Raw genomic sequence first — 13,433 nt, 5'->3', positions numbered from 1 at the left:
AATAAGAAAACATTTCAACAAATAAATCATTGTTACTTCACACAATCAAACATTCTAAAAACTAACAGAAAATCCCTATTTCTTAATTTCCGAAAACATTACCATCAGTAAATAAAATACCTTTCCATCAGCCTGAATTTACAATCGTAAACCTCCCCCACACAATCTTTTCAAAAAAACCTTTCACATTATTTACAGTAAATAGCAATTTTTCCACATAATACATTCCACATTTACAAGACCATTACATTTTGTACATACATAAAAATCAAATTTCCAATTTAAACATTTCCACCACTGTTAAACACACATTTCATAATTTCCCTTTACCTCCTTTGTCTACTACTTTGCTCTTCTTTTATCTAAAAACTCCCTTCTATTCTTCTTTTCTGCCTCAAGCTCCTCTGGCGACATTTTTTGCTTCAGGTCTAATAACCTCTCTAACTCCCTTACTCTTTGGTCTATCCCCCCATAAGGGCTTGTATCCTGTATCATTTTATACCATACTTCTACCTCTCCTACTTTCTCCTCTACCTCCTTTTTTTTTTTTTCTAAAAATTCCTGTTTTTTTTCCATTTCCCAATTTGTTTTGAAAACCTCTTCCACTTTTTCCCCACTCAATCCACTAACCATCACTTTCTCTTTTTCCCCAACTATCTGACTACATATTTCTACAATTTTCTTCTGTTCTACCATCATTTTCCCCTCCATTTTCCTTGCTACCTCCTGTTTTGAAAAAACTTTTGAGGATCCCCCTGTCTCCATAGCTTCCATCTTACTAGAACTTTCTTCCTCGCTTTCGCTCCTACTTGTCCCCCCAACTTTCCTTAGTTTCACCTCTTTGCCTTGATCCATCTGCTCTTCTTCCTCACTACAACTATCCGAATCATTTTCACTACTTTCTTCCATGTCTTCCATTTCTTTCTCTAATATTCTTTCACAGTTTTCTAATTCCTTATTTATAGCATGCTCTGCAGCTTTTGCTTTTTCTCTGCTTTTCTCCGAAGTATCCTTTCCTACTATTTCTTTCTTCTCTTTTATCCATTTATCCAAGTGCCTGTTGTACTTTCCTTTCCATCTTTTAACACAATCCTCATAGGTCCATTTTTTCCCTATCGCTCTTTGTCTTCCCTGCTCTTCTCTTTCTTCTATACTCACACCACTTCCGATTTTTTTATTTTTCCCTTTTCCTCTGCTTACACTTTCAAAAGAGGTACTTACCTCCCCCCCTTTCTCATTTGTACTTGTTCCTATTACTTCCTGACTTTGCGTTTTGAATATGGCAGGATAACCTATCAAGTCATCCGAGGCTGCTTTCACTACACATCCCTCTCTCCTTGGGCCCACTTTCTCCTCTTTTCCTTCTTCTAGAACCTCTTCCTTTGCCTCTTTCCCTTCTCTTGCCTTATTTTCTGAGTTTAAAGGTTTTTCCTCCATACTTGCTACTTCTATTTCTTTCTGTTCTTTCCCTAAGTCCCCCACCACCTCTTGTATTTTCTCTAGAACTTTATACGTTCCTTCTTCCTGCCTGTCTTCCAGGGTCTCTTCCACCACTGTCACTTCTGTAAGCTTCACGAAATCTTGTACTTCCTCCTCACTAATTTCCTCAGTTTCTCCTAGTATATATTCCTCCTCTTCTCCTTTAAAATCTGCTCTACCCTCCTTTACCTCCACCCACTGCAAACCTTCTGTTTTCAATTCCTCATATTTCTCTTTAGTAATATTTTTCCTTTGACTCATTAATTTTTCCAAACTCTGTATCATTTGTTGCTCTGAACTCCCTTTATGTTGCTTCCTAAATATTTTAACCCAAAACTCTACTTCCCCTACTGCCTTATCAAATTCCTCCATTTTTTTTGTTAGATCTTTTCCATATTTTTTCACTACCCTCTCTACCTTTTCTCTAGGCCCCACTCTCTCCTCCTCCCCTTGGCCTTCCTTCACATCTCTACTGTCCACTTCTTGTTTACGCTTTTGGGGTTTTTTCCCCCCAATTGTAATCTCCATCCCCTCCTCCTGCTGTTCTACCCCAACATTCCTTCCCTCACTCTGTGTGTCTTGAACCTCCATACTATCTGCCCAATTTTGCTCAGACATGCTCAGAGACTCTGCCACCCCATTCCCCATCAAGATCTGGCCACCTTCACCCCCCTCTCCCTTTCCCCCAACAAAGCTTTGGGCAATATTGTCCAAAAGAAAATCTTCCTCTTTTTTCTCCAGGTCCTCTCCCTCTTGGCTTGCCACATCCGTGTCCTCCCCTCCTGCAGCTTGAGCATAGCTCCTTTTCTTGCACTGTCGTGCCAAATGTCCTCTTACCCCACACACATCACATTTCTTTGGGATCTTACAATAGGCCGCCGTATGGCCTTCCTCGCCGCAATTGCGACACACCATCTCAGTCTTTTCACACTTTTCTCTTGTGTGTCCATAACGAAAACATTTCCTACAATAAGTAGGTTGTCCTGGGTAGAAAAGAAAACCCCTGTTTCCGGCAATACTAAAGCTGGCCGGAGGGTGCATCACTCCCCCCACCCCCGTCGAGTCTGCTTTGAACCGCACCCAATACCGTCTCTTACCATTGTACATTTTATAAGGGTTATACAACTCTTCTCCCCCTCTCACTTCCATGCAGTACCTCTTTAAAAAAAGAAAAATATCTTCTTTCCGTGCATAGGGGTTATACATATGCACCACAACTGGTCTCATCTCCAGCATAAAACTTGGTCCCAAGCTGATTCCACGCATGTTCTCATCCAAAGCCATCTCTTTGCACCTTTCGTAGGCACACAGGCAATCCGCATCTTCAAAAAGGGTCAGATCGTAGATCCCTTGTTTCTGGAAATCCTGCAGACACATCACTTTTGTTGCTGCCAAACCGATCACTCCATTCAGAATCGTCTCCACGAAAAACGTCAGGCTGACTCGCTGTCTCTCCGCCTCTGCTACCAGGAACCGAAGCGTATTCCTCATATGAGCTCCAGACGCCATTGTCTCAGCTCTCCTTGTCCGCTCTCAAGCTCGGGTGCGGCGCCCCCACAGCAGCAAGGGACTTAAGCCCTTTCGGGCGATGTCCCAAGGCCAAGGCGCCGGCCCCTTACTCTCCGTCTCGTGCTCGCCCTCCGAATCGCACAGGATGTTGTACCTCCCCAATAGCTACAATACGGCTTAAGACCCCAGAGGGGCCGATGCCGCAAGGCCGAGGAAGCACTATCCCTGCTGGCCCTCTGACTTCGACACTTGGTCTTAGCCAAAAGGCCGAGAAGCGATAACCAGAAATGGGCCCCCGCCTGAGCGCCGCCCGACGGCCAGGGGCGCTACGCTTTAGGGAGAAGGGCAGAGGGAGCCGCTGGCTGCCCGCTCGCCTCCTCCCCCAGCAGGCCTGCCTCCAGTCCCTCCGCTCCTCCCGACACAGCCCCGGGGAGTCTATGCAGCAGCGGCGGCGACGACGACGACGGATGCAAAAGCCAAAGACTTTCTATGGAGTAAAGAAAAGCAGCCGCACACACTGCTGGGGGGCCCGCATGGCCAGCAAACAGCCAAAAAGGCACATGCTTCCAGTTCTTTTTCCGGCACCAGGCTTCGTCTGCTTATTTGCATAGGAACCGCCCACTTTTTCTCTGCTAGCCGACTCGTCCGGGCTGCCATGAAACTCAGGCAGCAAGCATGCAAGCAGCCAGTGGCTGGGCTTTTCAGTTCAGGTCATTTCAGCCAGCCAGCCATTGTGACAAGAAGCCAGCAAGTCAAGGCATTTGCTGCTTGCTGCTTGCTGCTTGCTGCTGCAGTGTTTGCTATGCAGGCTATTTGGATACAGCTTCAACAGGAGTTTCTTAGGCATCTGCTCGTTCGGACTGAATTAGGCTAGGCAGCAGGCGGCACTCCTGCTCCATGCGAGGAGGAGCTGAAAAGAAAAGAAAGTAAGAAGCCACGCAAAAGAGCAAACAAGACACAGCAAAAAGAAGGAGGCTTTATTTTGTCGTCATTTCATCTTCTTCTTTCTTTGCAAAAGAAAGAGCCAAAAATGCATGTTTGTTTTTTTTCTGTCAGACAGTCATTTGTTTCTATTTTTTGATACAAGCCAAATATCCCCAAAGGGAAGTGCACCGGTCCTGGAGGTACTGCAATACCAGGTCAATGCGTGGAGTGGACAGAGCAAGCTCTTCTTCCATCTCCCTGTTCTAAAAATCCATTTAATATATGGTCCCCAGATAGGGGACGTATCAGATATTAAACTGATAAGAACAGATACTACACTTGATCTTAGCCAAAAGGCCGAGAAGCGATAACCAGAAATGGGCCCCCGCCTGAGCGCCGCCCGACGGCCAGGGGCGCTACGCTTTAGGGAGAAGGGCAGAGGGAGCCGCTGGCTGCCCGCTCGCCTCCTCCCCCAGCAGGCCTGCCTCCAGTCCCTCCGCTCCTCCCGACACAGCCCCGGGGAGTCTATGCAGCAGCGGCGGCGACGACGACGACGGATGCAAAAGCCAAAGACTTTCTATGGAGTAAAGAAAAGCAGCCGCACACACTGCTGGGGGGCCCGCATGGCCAGCAAACAGCCAAAAAGGCACATGCTTCCAGTTCTTTTTCCGGCACCAGGCTTCGTCTGCTTATTTGCATAGGAACCGCCCACTTTTTCTCTGCTAGCCGACTCGTCCGGGCTGCCATGAAACTCAGGCAGCAAGCATGCAAGCAGCCAGTGGCTGGGCTTTTCAGTTCAGGTCATTTCAGCCAGCCAGCCATTGTGACAAGAAGCCAGCAAGTCAAGGCATTTGCTGCTTGCTGCTTGCTGCTTGCTGCTGCAGTGTTTGCTATGCAGGCTATTTGGATACAGCTTCAACAGGAGTTTCTTAGGCATCTGCTCGTTCGGACTGAATTAGGCTAGGCAGCAGGCGGCACTCCTGCTCCATGCGAGGAGGAGCTGAAAAGAAAAGAAAGTAAGAAGCCACGCAAAAGAGCAAACAAGACACAGCAAAAAGAAGGAGGCTTTATTTTGTCGTCATTTCATCTTCTTCTTTCTTTGCAAAAGAAAGAGCCAAAAATGCATGTTTGTTTTTTTTCTGTCAGACAGTCATTTGTTTCTATTTTTTGATACAAGCCAAATATCCCCAAAGGGAAGTGCACCGGTCCTGGAGGTACTGCAATACCAGGTCAATGCGTGGAGTGGACAGAGCAAGCTCTTCTTCCATCTCCCTGTTCTAAAAATCCATTTAATATATGGTCCCCAGATAGGGGACGTATCAGATATTAAACTGATAAGAACAGATACTACACTTGATCTTAGCCAAAAGGCCGAGAAGCGATAACCAGAAATGGGCCCCCGCCTGAGCGCCGCCCGACGGCCAGGGGCGCTACGCTTTAGGGAGAAGGGCAGAGGGAGCCGCTGGCTGCCCGCTCGCCTCCTCCCCCAGCAGGCCTGCCTCCAGTCCCTCCGCTCCTCCCGACACAGCCCCGGGGAGTCTATGCAGCAGCGGCGGCGACGACGACGACGGATGCAAAAGCCAAAGACTTTCTATGGAGTAAAGAAAAGCAGCCGCACACACTGCTGGGGGGCCCGCATGGCCAGCAAACAGCCAAAAAGGCACATGCTTCCAGTTCTTTTTCCGGCACCAGGCTTCGTCTGCTTATTTGCATAGGAACCGCCCACTTTTTCTCTGCTAGCCGACTCGTCCGGGCTGCCATGAAACTCAGGCAGCAAGCATGCAAGCAGCCAGTGGCTGGGCTTTTCAGTTCAGGTCATTTCAGCCAGCCAGCCATTGTGACAAGAAGCCAGCAAGTCAAGGCATTTGCTGCTTGCTGCTTGCTGCTTGCTGCTGCAGTGTTTGCTATGCAGGCTATTTGGATACAGCTTCAACAGGAGTTTCTTAGGCATCTGCTCGTTCGGACTGAATTAGGCTAGGCAGCAGGCGGCACTCCTGCTCCATGCGAGGAGGAGCTGAAAAGAAAAGAAAGTAAGAAGCCACGCAAAAGAGCAAACAAGACACAGCAAAAAGAAGGAGGCTTTATTTTGTCGTCATTTCATCTTCTTCTTTCTTTGCAAAAGAAAGAGCCAAAAATGCATGTTTGTTTTTTTTCTGTCAGACAGTCATTTGTTTCTATTTTTTGATACAAGCCAAATATCCCCAAAGGGAAGTGCACCGGTCCTGGAGGTACTGCAATACCAGGTCAATGCGTGGAGTGGACAGAGCAAGCTCTTCTTCCATCTCCCTGTTCTAAAAATCCATTTAATATATGGTCCCCAGATAGGGGACGTATCAGATATTAAACTGATAAGAACAGATTTTTTTTTTGTTTTAAATGATTTTTATTTACATCTTCTTAGTTTTACAATGTTACTTTTTGAAAAACAACAAACCAAAAAAAAAACACCAAAAAAATTACATCATACATCCATTGTAACATTCCATCTTTGTAATAAAAATTGTTCATATCTATAAATACGAATAACCTCCTATGCTTTTACTCCGCAGCTAAAGAGCTGCAGAGTGGAGCACAGGCCCACCTCTTCTCTCCCGTACTCCACATTAAGGACCCGTACATCGCACCTAGTGCTACTACTCAAATTTCCATTCTACTACTTCTTTTCCTTAATGTAAAAGCATATTTCCCATTCCTATATTTATCCTACATTCTACCCTATTCCATCCTTTTTTATCTATTTACATTTCACTTATACAACAATAGTATTCCACCTTTCTACTTGCCATATTTTTCTTGCCTCTTCTTCTCCTATCTCTCCCTGACTTCTTATATAATACCTGTACATATAACTCAAAGCTATTTTTATACAATCATTAACAGTCAATTCTTCTCTTTTTGACAAAGCTATATTTCTACATTTCCACAGTGCTTCTTTTATACAGCTAACCATCAGCCATATTTGCTTTTGGTGTCTGTCTGAGCTGCATGCCATCCTGCCATACAGAACCACTTCGTGGTCTACTCTCTTCAGACCCCCTATTTTTTTAAATAATGGTCCTGCTTGTTTCCATACTTTTAAAGAAAACGCACAATTCCAAAAAACATGTAACGGTGTTTCATCTCCCCCACATCTTTGTCTCGGACATTTAGCTCTTCCTACTAATCCCCTTCTATGCTGAAATTCCCTAGTCGTGAGGCAGTCCCGTGCTGCCTCCCACCCCAGATCTTTTTGACTATTCATTAATTTATAATAACTTAAATTTCCCCATACTTTTCTTGATTCTATATCATTTAAATTATAAATTCCAGTCATCACCTCCTTTTCTTGTAATATTCTTGTTAATTTCTTTTGATCTATTAAGAAACCTATTTCTATTTCTTTTAGCTCATATCTCCTTATTATTTTCTCTATTTGTACAAACACCGGTGCCTGTGTTATTAACATTGGTTTAGTATTATTTATTTCTACCCATTTATACCTTTTCAACAAAAAACCCAGAATATATCTAAGGAAACATCCAGTCATGCAACTCAGACGAGACTTCTTTATACAATACGAGAAAAATTTAATCTCCAAATACATCTTTACATCAGGAAAACCTTTCCCCCCATTCTTTTTTTGTTTCATCATTTCTTCCCTCCTTAACCTCTCCATTTTTGACCCCCATAGAAAATAAAAGATCTCTCTTACAACTTTCTTTAAGGAATTCCCTTCCGGCAAATATACCATTCCAACATGCAATAAAATGGGCAACAAAACCTGTTTTATCACCATTATCTTCCCTTCCAGTGTTAATTTCCTTAAGGACCATGTCAAAATTTTCTTTTTTATCTTCTCTCTTACCTCTTCCCAATTCTCTTCTCCCTTTAAATCATTTGAGAACCAGACTCCTAAGATTTTTAATTTTTCCTTCTGTAAAGGAATCTCTGCCTTTAATTGGTACTTCCACCTACCTATTACCATACCCTCTGATTTCTCCACATTAATTTTAAAGCCAGAAGCTTCACAAAACCACTTAATAATTCTTATTCCCCTATTTATTGATACTGGGTTTTCACATAACAACGTTATGTCATCCATGTACCCCACCATTTTTATCTGCGCTCCATTTGCCCCTGGCACAGGAATTCCTCTTATTACCTTGTCTTTTTTTATCCCTCGTAATAAAGGCTCTATAGCACATATAAATAATAACGGTGACAAGGGACACCCCTGTTTCACTCCTGACTCAATCTTCACTAATCTTGTATTATAGCCATTAATTATCACTTCACTTACACTTCCTTTATATAAAATTTTTATCCACCTTCTCACCTCTCCTGGTATCCCCAGTCTCTCCAAAACTTTAAATAAAAACTGGTGATTCACCCTATCATATGCTTTCTCAAAATCTATTGATACCATGGCTGCGCCCTGCCCCCTATCAATAGTATACCATACCGCATCACGAATGATGCTAAGATTGTCTGTAATGCTTCTTCCCGGTATTCCACATACCTGTTCTGTGCTTATAACCGACCCAATTACTTTTTTTAGCCTATTTGCTATGATTTTTGCTAAGATTTTATAATCCGTATTTAACAGTGTAATCGGCCGCCAATTTTTAATTTTATCCTTTTCTCCTTTCTTATATATCAATTTTATTACCCCCTTTCTCCATGAAAAAGGCAGTTCTGTTGCTATCACACACTCTTGTATGATTCTCTGGAAGTCTCCTTTTAGCACCTCCCAAAAAGTCACATAAAACTCTATCCCTATCCCATCATTCCCTGGGGTTTTCCCGGTCGCCAAACTTTTAATTATTCCATAAATTTCTTTTTGACTTATTTCCCTTGATAGATCTTCTTTATCCTTTCCCTGCAATTGTTCTTCCAAATTCTCTAAAAAGAATTCTTCCAGATCTTTATCTATTCTCTTTTTTTTGAACAGCTCACTATAAAATTCCTGAGCCTCCCCTAACATTCCCTCTATTTTATCTTTCCCCTCCAATTTTTCCATCACCTCTCTTTTTCCCACTATTTTTTTAAAAAAGAAGCGAGAACATTTTTCATCTTCTTCCATGTTCTCAACGTGAGCCCTATATATTATCCTCCTTCCCCTTTCCTTTATTATTTTCTTCGTCTCTCTTCTTAAAATTTCAAATTCCTTATCCACTTCTATTCCAATTGATCTTAATTTATACAACATCTGTTCTTTTTGTTGCAATTCTTTATAAAATTCTCTTTCTCTTTTTGCTTTCTCATACCCTTGTTTTCTAAAAAATTCTTTAATTTTAATCTTTACCTCTTCCCACCATAATAATATATTTTTATTATAATTTCCTATTTTTTTCCACTTACTATAACAATCTTTGAACAAGTTCTGTATATTCCTATCCTCCAATAATGCCACGTTCAATTTCCATGACCCCTTCTTTATCTTCCTCTCAGTTGTTATTGCACAGTCACATCTCAGGGTTCTATGATCTGAAAATATGTTTGATTCCAAGGAAGCCCCTTCTATCTCCACACTTTTATTCACAAAAATGTAATCTAATCTTGATTCCCCTTTTTTATTCCTCCACGTATAGTCTTCCCCAGTTTCCCCACTTTCTATCCAAGCATCTTTCATCTCCATATCCATCATACAATTCTTCAGTTTATTTATCGTTTTATCCCTCTTATTTCCTGCTTGATGCTTCTCTGTCATATCACAGTTAAAATCACCAGCCACTATCACTGGCTCAATTCCCAGAACATACATCTCCATCACTTCCAATAATTCATACCTTTCATTCTTATCTGGTGACGCATACACATTTATACATTTCATATTCACACCATTCATACAGACATTCACAACCAGCAATCGTCCTGCAATCACTTCCTCCACACTTCTAATCTCCACTTCATTCCCTCTAAATAAAATAGCTACTCCTGCTGCTTTATTTTGATTACTCCCTGACCAGTTAGATGGCCCCTCTTTCCAGCTATTCTCATATTTTACATAATCACCTTCTGCCGGTATCCCACATTCTTGTAAGAATAGTATATCCGCATCTAATGTCTTTAAATAATCACATAGAGCTGCCCTCCTATAGCAGCTCTTAATACTCCTTACATTCAATGACACAATTTTAATTCCCATGGCCAGGTTACCTTTATTTCCAGTCTTTACTTTGTAACCTGCCATCTTTCAAAAAAAAGGATAGTTTTTACTTATCTGGCCCAGCAGCCGTGTCCATTTCATCTGCTTCTGAAACCGGCTGAGTCTCTAAAGCCACAGAGACAGGTAATGTTCTCTCCTCCTGCTCTGAGTCTTCTGACAAGGACCCCAACATTATCTCACTTTGCGACCTATATGACACTGGCTCACCATCAATGATTACTTCTTCTCCTTGCTCTGTTAGTCCGATTAAGGGCTGAAACTTATTTGAAGTGGACACCCCATGCTCTTCTATTTGATGTGTTGTACTTTCTGGCACCCTTTCCTCTCTCTTCATCCTTTTGCACTCTTTTGCCCGTTGTGGTTTTGAAGCTGTGCCTCTCCTCCTATTTTCCACTTCTGACCACTCTGTCTCCGTACCCTGCCCCGTATCCGATCTCTCTCCTTCCGACTTGGAGCTCCTTTTCACTCCCAACTCCTCGGGTTCTGCTGCCTCTTCTCTTTTCCTCTTTTCCTCCGTCTCTTTTTCTTTCTGTATCCTTTTTTCCTCCAACTCTACAATCACCTCGGTTACCGGCCTCATATTCTTTTCATTGAATCTCTCCTGCTGGGCCGGCACCATCTTCCTGGCCATATTTGCATACGACCTTTTGTTGCATTCTCTGTACAGATGGTCTTTACTTCCACAGAAGTTACAAGTTTTCTCTCTGCAGTCTTTGGTTTCATGATCTTCTTTTCCACAATTCCTGCAGGTTTTTTTATTTCCGCAATTGTTCTGGTCATGTCCATGCTTATTGCAATTCCTACAAAAATCCGGCATCCCAGAATAGAATAGGAACCCTTTATTTCTTCCGATTGCAAATACCGCAGGGGGGTGCTTTAAGTCGCCAAATGATCCATCCTCCGGGATCAACATCCCTGAAAAAACCCTTTTTCCATTCCAAAGTTCATGTTCATTATATACTTTTTTAATGTATTTAACCGCCTTACAATATTGGCTCAGAAATGCCACAATTTCTCCATCTTTAACGTGCGGGTTGTACATATGTACTACAATGTTTTTTCTCTCCGCCTCTTTTTTAAACAGGAGTGACACAGTTATCCCATTTAGTCTGGGATCTTCCTTTTTTTCCTTACACTGCTGATAAGCATGCATGCATCTCTCCTCCCGCATGAAGGTTACATCGTAAGTTCCCTTTCGGGGAAAATCCTGTAGACATAATATCTCTTCCTTATAAGGGAGTTCCAGCAGATCTTCGAAAATATCTTTTATAATAAAACGCAGGTCTTTCGTACCTCTCTGCTCCTCTTCCACCATAAAGCGTATTGTATTCCATAGTCGCGCCGAAGCCGACGAAAAAGCACCTTCTTCCATCTTCAGTCCGCTACGCCTCCTCCTCGTACCAAAGATAGCCCAAGGCTATGGGGCGATCGCTCCCCGCTGCTCAAAAAAGCTCACCCCCCCTATAGCTACATGTGGCTTAAGGTCTTCCAACCGATGCCACAAGGCCGAGAGGGCTACCGCTCTTCCTCGCTGACCCCTGACCCAGACACTTGATCTGAGCCAAAAGGCCGAGAAGCGATAACCAGAAATGGGCCCCCGCCTGAGCGCCGCCCGACGGCCAGGGGCGCTACGCTTTAGGGAGAAGGGCAGAGGGAGCCGCTGGCTGCCCGCTCGCCTCCTCCCCCAGCAGGCCTGCCTCCAGTCCCTCCGCTCCTCCCGACACAGCCCCGGGGAGTCTATGCAGCAGCGGCGGCGACGACGACGACGGATGCAAAAGCCAAAGACTTTCTATGGAGTAAAGAAAAGCAGCCGCACACACTGCTGGGGGGCCCGCATGGCCAGCAAACAGCCAAAAAGGCACATGCTTCCAGTTCTTTTTCCGGCACCAGGCTTCGTCTGCTTATTTGCATAGGAACCGCCCACTTTTTCTCTGCTAGCCGACTCGTCCGGGCTGCCATGAAACTCAGGCAGCAAGCATGCAAGCAGCCAGTGGCTGGGCTTTTCAGTTCAGGTCATTTCAGCCAGCCAGCCATTGTGACAAGAAGCCAGCAAGTCAAGGCATTTGCTGCTTGCTGCTTGCTGCTTGCTGCTGCAGTGTTTGCTATGCAGGCTATTTGGATACAGCTTCAACAGGAGTTTCTTAGGCATCTGCTCGTTCGGACTGAATTAGGCTAGGCAGCAGGCGGCACTCCTGCTCCATGCGAGGAGGAGCTGAAAAGAAAAGAAAGTAAGAAGCCACGCAAAAGAGCAAACAAGACACAGCAAAAAGAAGGAGGCTTTATTTTGTCGTCATTTCATCTTCTTCTTTCTTTGCAAAAGAAAGAGCCAAAAATGCATGTTTGTTTTTTTTCTGTCAGACAGTCATTTGTTTCTATTTTTTGATACAAGCCAAATATCCCCAAAGGGAAGTGCACCGGTCCTGGAGGTACTGCAATACCAGGTCAATGCGTGGAGTGGACAGAGCAAGCTCTTCTTCCATCTCCCTGTTCTAAAAATCCATTTAATATATGGTCCCCAGATAGGGGACGTATCAGATATTAAACTGATAAGAACAGATACTACACTTGATCTTAGCCAAAAGGCCGAGAAGCGATAACCAGAAATGGGCCCCCGCCTGAGCGCCGCCCGACGGCCAGGGGCGCTACGCTTTAGGGAGAAGGGCAGAGGGAGCCGCTGGCTGCCCGCTCGCCTCCTCCCCCAGCAGGCCTGCCTCCAGTCCCTCCGCTCCTCCCGACACAGCCCCGGGGAGTCTATGCAGCAGCGGCGGCGACGACGACGACGGATGCAAAAGCCAAAGACTTTCTATGGAGTAAAGAAAAGCAGCCGCACACACTGCTGGGGGGCCCGCATGGCCAGCAAACAGCCAAAAAGGCACATGCTTCCAGTTCTTTTTCCGGCACCAGGCTTCGTCTGCTTATTTGCATAGGAACCGCCCACTTTTTCTCTGCTAGCCGACTCGTCCGGGCTGCCATGAAACTCAGGCAGCAAGCATGCAAGCAGCCAGTGGCTGGGCTTTTCAGTTCAGGTCATTTCAGCCAGCCAGCCATTGTGACAAGAAGCCAGCAAGTCAAGGCATTTGCTGCTTGCTGCTTGCTGCTTGCTGCTGCAGTGTTTGCTATGCAGGCTATTTGGATACAGCTTCAACAGGAGTTTCTTAGGCATCTGCTCGTTCGGACTGAATTAGGCTAGGCAGCAGGCGGCACTCCTGCTCCATGCGAGGAGGAGCTGAAAAGAAAAGAAAGTAAGAAGCCACGCAAAAGAGCAAACAAGACACAGCAAAAAGAAGGAGGCTTTATTTTGTCGTCATTTCATCTTCTTCTTTCTTTGCAAAAGAAAGAGCCAAAAATGCATGTTTGTTTTTTTTCTGTCAGA

The 13,433-nt window shown here is 44.3% G+C and overlaps 3 non-coding genes and 1 pseudogene across 3 annotated transcripts; all 4 read right to left on the bottom strand.

Annotated features, from left to right (window-relative positions):
• Positions 1 to 4,090: 4,090 nt before the first annotated feature.
• LOC142500612 (U2 spliceosomal RNA) lies at positions 4,091 to 4,281 on the bottom strand. The gene has a single exon (XR_012803150.1). It is a non-coding gene; the product is annotated as a U2 spliceosomal RNA (small nuclear RNA).
• Positions 4,282 to 5,104: 823 nt separating this feature from the next.
• Positions 5,105 to 5,295, bottom strand: LOC142500611 (U2 spliceosomal RNA). Its single transcript, XR_012803149.1, has one exon. It is a non-coding gene; the product is annotated as a U2 spliceosomal RNA (small nuclear RNA).
• An 823-nt stretch (positions 5,296 to 6,118) lies between these two features.
• On the bottom strand, positions 6,119 to 6,295 carry LOC142500788 (U2 spliceosomal RNA; annotated as a pseudogene).
• Positions 6,296 to 12,464: 6,169 nt separating this feature from the next.
• Positions 12,465 to 12,655, bottom strand: LOC142500610 (U2 spliceosomal RNA). The gene has a single exon (XR_012803148.1). It is a non-coding gene; the product is annotated as a U2 spliceosomal RNA (small nuclear RNA).
• Positions 12,656 to 13,433: the final 778 nt, after the last annotated feature.

This window comes from Ascaphus truei, chromosome 7 (assembly GCF_040206685.1).
Source record: "Ascaphus truei isolate aAscTru1 chromosome 7, aAscTru1.hap1, whole genome shotgun sequence".
Lineage (NCBI taxonomy): Eukaryota > Metazoa > Chordata > Amphibia > Anura > Ascaphidae > Ascaphus > Ascaphus truei.
Note: the sequence above shows the minus strand (reverse complement) of the source record. Positions and strands in the feature narration are given on the sequence as shown.